Source organism: Lagenorhynchus albirostris, chromosome X (assembly GCF_949774975.1).
Source record: "Lagenorhynchus albirostris chromosome X, mLagAlb1.1, whole genome shotgun sequence".
Taxonomy (NCBI): domain Eukaryota; kingdom Metazoa; phylum Chordata; class Mammalia; order Artiodactyla; family Delphinidae; genus Lagenorhynchus; species Lagenorhynchus albirostris.
The window spans coordinates 63661880-63668495 of NC_083116.1; the positions used below are offsets into that span (position 1 = coordinate 63661880).

Consider the following 6616-nt stretch of genomic DNA (forward strand, 5'->3'; position numbering starts at 1 on the left):
TCTTGCCTTTTGGGAAGTCTGAGGTCTTCTACCAGCGTTCATTAGGAGTTCTGTAGTTGTTGTTTACATGTAGCTGTATTTTTGATGTATTTTTGGAGAGGAAGGTGATCTCCACATCTTACTCCTCTGCCATCTTGAAAGTCCAAGCCCTAATATAAAATTTCTAACATTTAGTTCAAAGAACAACTACATATGAAAGTATATTGTGAACTATGAGATACAAGATGTTTTATTCAAACCGAAATGTCACCTTTTGTGGTGTCTTTTCCTAAATAGCTATCGTATAGACGTGATCTATCTCTTTACCATACAAAGCTCATAAAAATTATAGGTACTTAAAATTTCTGTTTTTAAAAGTTGTGAGTGTAAAAGTAACTTTTTTCCTTCAAAATTTACTGTTCAGCAATCATATTTCTATTTTCCTATCATTTTTGCTTTTATCTGTTCTCACATAAAACTGTAGATAGCATAAATGTTAAATTACTTTTCCTTACATTTTTTTTATGGATTGAATGAACTAAAACCTAAAGAAGTTGAGTAACTGATTCAAGATCACACAATTGGCAAGTGCACATCAGTGCCAGATTTAGAGAAGTCTTCTTTACAGAAGAGGAGAAATTTGAGCTGTACCCTGAAGGATGTGTCTCTCAAGGCATGAAGAATGGTATGAGCAAAAACAGAGTTAGAAAAGTTTTGTGAATGTTCAGGAAATAGCAACTAGTCCAGTGCTGATGTAGGAGAAAGAGAGAGAAGGAGGGAGGGAGGGAGAGAATATGAATGTGTTGGTAGAGGAAAAACCTGGAAAGTGATGAAGTTGGAAAAGTGAGGTGGAGCCATATTGTTAAGAGCTTTGTGGGCTATATGGCTATATACCTGAACTTAAAATTATCTTGTGATTGAATGAGAGTGATAGCATCAGAATGTGTTTTGGAGATTCCTGGTGACCTGATGTAGGTTGGAATGAAGAATGAAAAGATTATGGATAAGGAGTTCTATTATGGAGATATTATATAATATCAGATATGAAATGACAAGGTTTTAAATTAAGAATATATCATGTGAATGGAAAGTTGAAGGAAGAATCAAAAAGGTGAGTTGGGGGACAGATCAAGATGGTGGATTAGGAGGAGATGGAACTCACCTCCACTCATAAGCACATTAAAAATACATCTACGTTTGGAACAATTCTTACTGAAAACTAACTCTAAATTGGCAGAAGAACACTGAGCACACACTGCAGCCTGAACCAGGTGAATGTTGCAGCCCCACTTACTTCAACTCACAGCTCCACATTGAAGCAAAATCTTCCATGACCAGGGAGAGAACTCAGCCATGGGATGCAGAGGGACTCAAACCCAGGGTGAAATCTGAGCATGGTGGGGGTTGGCATCGCTGACACTTGCATGGGCAGAACTTCAGGGACAATCACAATCTGCAACGGCAGTCAGACCACTTCAGCCCACACCCCATATATGCAGAAAGCCCATGCGGGCCCCACCTGCCTGTGGTATGGCTCGACAACAAGGGGGTAGTGATCAGCTGTGAAGAACAAAGGATACTCAGACTCAGTGGTAACTGCCACTGCTGGTGGTTGTGCAGAGAACACATTGGAGGCACTCCAGACCTCTGTCTGTGGCCAGCCCCCAACAGCCTGTGCCCTATTACAAGCTGAGAGCCCACACAGGCCACTCTTGCTCCAACACTGCTCCCCTCTGGAGCAGGGGTACCAGTACTGGGAGACAGGAGAACACACACGTAAAGGAAACAGAGACAGCTTGGACACAAACCTCAGGGCTTCTGCTCCATCAACTCGGGATCCAACCCTGCCTCTGATAGGATGGGGATAACCAGTGATCAGAGGGGAAGCCATGACTCACATCTGGCTCCAGTCTTAGCCCCTCCATCTCCACTCCAATCTCCCTGTTTTTCTTGATTAGTCTGGCTAATGGTTTATCAATTTTGTTTATCTTCTCAAAGAAACAGTTTTTAGTTTTATTGATCTTTGCTATTGTTTCCTTCATTTCTTTTTCACTTATTACTGGTCTGATCTTTATGATTTCTTTCCTTCTGCTAACTTTGGGTTTTTGTTTTTGTTGTTCTTCCTTTTCTAATTGCTTTAGGTATAAGGTTAGGTTGTTTATTTGAGCTGTTTCTTGTTTCTTAAGGTAGGATTGTATTGCTATAAACTTCCCTCTTAGAACTGCTTTTGCTGCATCCCATAGGTTTTGGATCATCGTGTTTTCACTGTCATTTGTTTCTAGGTATTTCTTGACTTCCTCTTTGATTTCTTCAGTGATCTCTTGGTTACTTAGTAGTGTATTGTTTAGCCTCCATGTGTTTGTATTTTTTACAGATTTTTTCCTCTAATTGATATCTAGTCTCATAGTGTTGTGGTCAGAAAAGATACTTGATACAATTTCAATTTTCTTAAATTTACCAAGGCTTCGTTTGTGACACAAGGTATGATCTATCCTGGAGAATGTTCCATGAGCACTTGAGAAGAAAGTGTAATCTGCTGTTTTTGGATGGAATATCCTATAAATATCAATTAAGTCCATCTTGTTTAATGTATCATTTAAAGCTTGTGTTTCCTTATTTATTTTCATTTTGGATGATCTGTCCATTGGTGAAAGTGGGGTGTTAAAGTCCCCCACTATTATTGTGCTGTTGTCAATTTCCCATTTTATGGCTGTTGGTATTTTCCTTATATATCGAGGTGATCATATCTTGGGTGCATATATGTTTACAATTGTTAGGTCTTCTTGGATTGCTCCCTTGATCATTGATCCTTATGTAGTGTCCTTCTATGTCTATTTATTTTAAAGTTTTTTTGTCTGATATAAGGATTGCTACTCCAGCTTTCTTTAGAGTTACATTTGCATGGAATACCATTTTCCATCTCCTCACTTTCAGTCTGTATGTGCTCCTAGATCTGAAGTGGGTCTCTTTTAAACAGCATATATAAGGGTCTTGTTTTTGTATCCATTCAGCCAGTCTATGTCTTTCAGTTAGGATATTTAACTTGTTTACATTGAAGGTAATTATCAATATGTATATTCTTGTTGCCATTTTGTTAACTGTTTGGGATTTGTTTTTGTAGGTCATTTTTCTTCCCTTCCTCTTTTGTTCTCTTCTCCTGTGATTTGATGACTAACTTTATGGTATTGTGTTTGGATTCCTTTTTCTTTTGTGTGTGTATATCTGCTGTAGATTCCTGGTTTGTGGTTACCATGAGGTTTTGATATAGCAGTCTATATATAAAAAAGATTGCTTTAAGTTGCTCGTCTTTTAACTTCAAATGCATTTCCCATTTCGTGCATTTGTACTCTCCTCTTCTCACAATTGCTGGTTTTCATATATTTGTGTGCAGATGATTTCCTACCCTTACTGTATCTTTGCCTTTACCAGTGAAATTTTCCATTTGTAATTTTCTTGTTTCTAGTTGTGGTCTTTTCTTTTCTGCCTAGAGAAATTCCTTTAGCATTTGTTGCAAAGCTGGTGGTTCTGAACTCTTTTAGCTTTTGCTTTTCTGTAAATCTTTGATTTATCCACTGAATCTGAATGAGAGCCTTGGTGGGTAGAGTATTATTGCTTCTAAGTTCTTCCCTTTCATCACTTTAAATATATCATGCCACTGGCTTCTAGCCTTCAGAGTTTCTGCTGAGAAATCAGCGATAACCTTATGGGAGTTCCCTTGTACATTATTTGTTACTTTTCCCTTGTTACTTTTAGTATTTTTTCCTTGTCTTTCATTTTTGTAAATTTGATTACTATGTGTCTTAGTGTGTTCCCCTTTGGGTTTATCCTGTCCGGGACTCTCTGAGTTCCTGGACTTGGGTACCTGTTTCCTTTCCTATGTTAGGGAAATATTCAGCTATTATTTATTCAAATATTTTCTCAGGTCCTTTATCTCTCTCTTCTCCTTCTCGGGCCCCTATAATGTGAATGTTGGTGCATTTAATGTCCCAGAGTTCTCTTAGGCTCTCCTCATTTCTTTTCATGTTTTTTTGTTTACTCTGCTCTGAAGCAGTGACTTCCACCATTGTGTCTTTCAGCTCACTTATCAATTCTACCACCTCGGTTATTCTGCTATTGATTCCTTCTAGTGTATTTTTCATTTCAGTTATTGCTCATCTCTGTTTTTTCATTCTTTCGTTCCTCTAGGTCTTTGTTAGACATTTCTTGTACCTTCTTTATCTGTGTCTCTATTCTTTTTCTGAGATCTTGGATCATCTTTACTATCATTACTCTGAATTATTTTTCAGGTAGATTGCTTATCTCCACTTCACTTAGTTGTTCTTCTGGGGTTTTATCTTGTTCCTTCATCTGGGACATATTCCTCTGCTGTCTCATTTTGTCTAACTTTCTGTGATTGTGGTTTCTGTTGTGCAGGCTGCAGAGTTATTGTTCTTCTTGCTTCCTCTGTCTGCTCCCTGATTGATGAGGTTGTCTAAGAGGCTCATAGCAGACTAACTGGTACAGAAAAATGCATAAGTGATCTGGAAGATAGAATAATGGGAATATTCAACCAGAACAGTAGAAAGAAAAACAAATAATAAAAACAAGAGTAGTTTAAGAGGTCTTTGAGATAATATGACTCATACCAACATTCACGTTATAGGGATACCAGAAGGAGAGAGAGAAAGAAGGGTATCAAAAAAGTATTTGAAGAAATTATGGTTGACAACTTCACAAACCTGAAGAAGGAAACAGATATCCTGGTCCATGAAGCACAGAGGGTCCCAAACAAGATGAAACCAAAAAGTCCCACACCAAGACACATGATAATTAAAATAGCAAAAGGTAAAAAGAGAATTCTAAAGGCAGCCAGAGAAAAATAAATGTCATTTGCAAGAGAATCTCATAAAGCTATCAGCTGATTTTTTGCAGACACTTTGCAGGCCAGAAGGTAATAAGATGATATATCTGAAGTGCTGAAAGGGAAAAACCTACAACCCAGGATACCCTAACCAGCAAGTTGTCATTTAGAAGTGAAGGAGAGATAAAGAACTTCTCAGACAAGAAAACAATGAATGAGTTTATCAATACTAAACTCACCCTAAAAGAAATGTTAAATGCTCTTATCTGAGTGGCAAAGAAAAGGCTATAACAAAAAGTGAGAATCTATAGGAAAGGGGAAAAATCCCACTAAGAAAGGTTAATATATAGTAATATTTGAAGCCCAACAACTTACATAGCCTCATATGAAGGTTAAAGGACAAAAAAAGTGAAGGCAACTATAACTGCAATTAACAGTGAAGTGATTAATGATCAAGATAAAAATTATACCAAAAATATAAAAATGTAAGGGAGGTGAGTAAAAGAGGTGGATCTTTTAGAATGTGTTTGAACTTTAAATGACCATGAGTTTAAAATAAGTGGTTATAATTATAGGTCCACTTATATGAAACACATGGTAACCACAAATTAAAAACCCACAATAGATACACCAAAAGTAGAAGGAAAGGAACTGAAGAATACTACTAAGGAAAATCATCAAACCACAATGGGAGAAACGAAAGGAAGAAGAAATGAATAGAGAAGGACTACAAAAACAAGTGGAAAACAAGTACCAAAATGTCAATAAGTACTTACCTATCAATAATTACTTCAATAGTCAATGGAAAAAATGTTCCAATCAAAGACTTACGTGTGGCTTACTTACTGCACTTGATCTTAGCCAAAAGGCCAAGAAGCAATGTGACTTACTTACTGTATTGGAAAAAAAAAAAAAAAAAACAAGACCCATCTATATACTGCTTATAAGTGATTCACTTCAGAGGTAAAAACACACACAAAGAAAGTGAGGGGATGGAAAAATATTTCATGAAAATGGAAAAAACAAGAAAAAAATACTCATATCAAATGAAATAGATTTTAAAATAAAGTAAATAACAGAAGCCAAAGAAGGGATTTATATAATGATGAAGGGATTAATACAAGAATAGGATATTACACTCTTTAACATACATGCACCCAATACAGGAGTAACTAAATATAAAAAGCAAATATTAACAGACATAAAGGGAGAAATGGACAGTACTACAAAAATAGTAGGGGTTTAACACCCCACTTACATCAATGGACAAACCATCCAGACAGAAAATCAACAAGGCAACAGTGGGCTTAAATGACACAATAAACACATGAGACATAGAATATGTACAGGACATTCCTTCCAAAAACAGCAGAATATACATTCTTTTCAAGGGCACATGGAACATTCTCCAAGATCGATGACATTCTAGGAAACAAAACAAGTCACAAAAAATTTAAGAAGATAGAAATCATATCAAGAACTTTTTCTAACCACAATGTATAAAACTAGAAATAAATTTCAGAAAGAAAACTGAGAAAAGCAGAAACAGGTGGAGACTAAACAGCATGCTACTAGAATACAAATAAGTCAATAAAGAAATCAAAGATTAAATCAGAAAATACCACAAGACAGATGAAAATGGAAACAAAGCTTTTTAAAATCTATGAGATACAGAAAAAGAAGTTCTGAGAGGGAAGTTAATTACAATAAAGGCCTTTGTCAAAAAACAAGGAAAATATGAAATAAACAACATAATGTTCTATCTAAAGGAATTAGAAAAAGAAAAACAAACAAAGC

The 6616-nt window shown here is 36.2% G+C and overlaps 1 pseudogene; it reads right to left on the minus strand.

Annotated features, from left to right (window-relative positions):
- Window positions 1-5560: 5560 nt before the first annotated feature.
- Window positions 5561-5700, minus strand: LOC132514141 (U2 spliceosomal RNA; annotated as a pseudogene).
- Window positions 5701-6616: the final 916 nt, after the last annotated feature.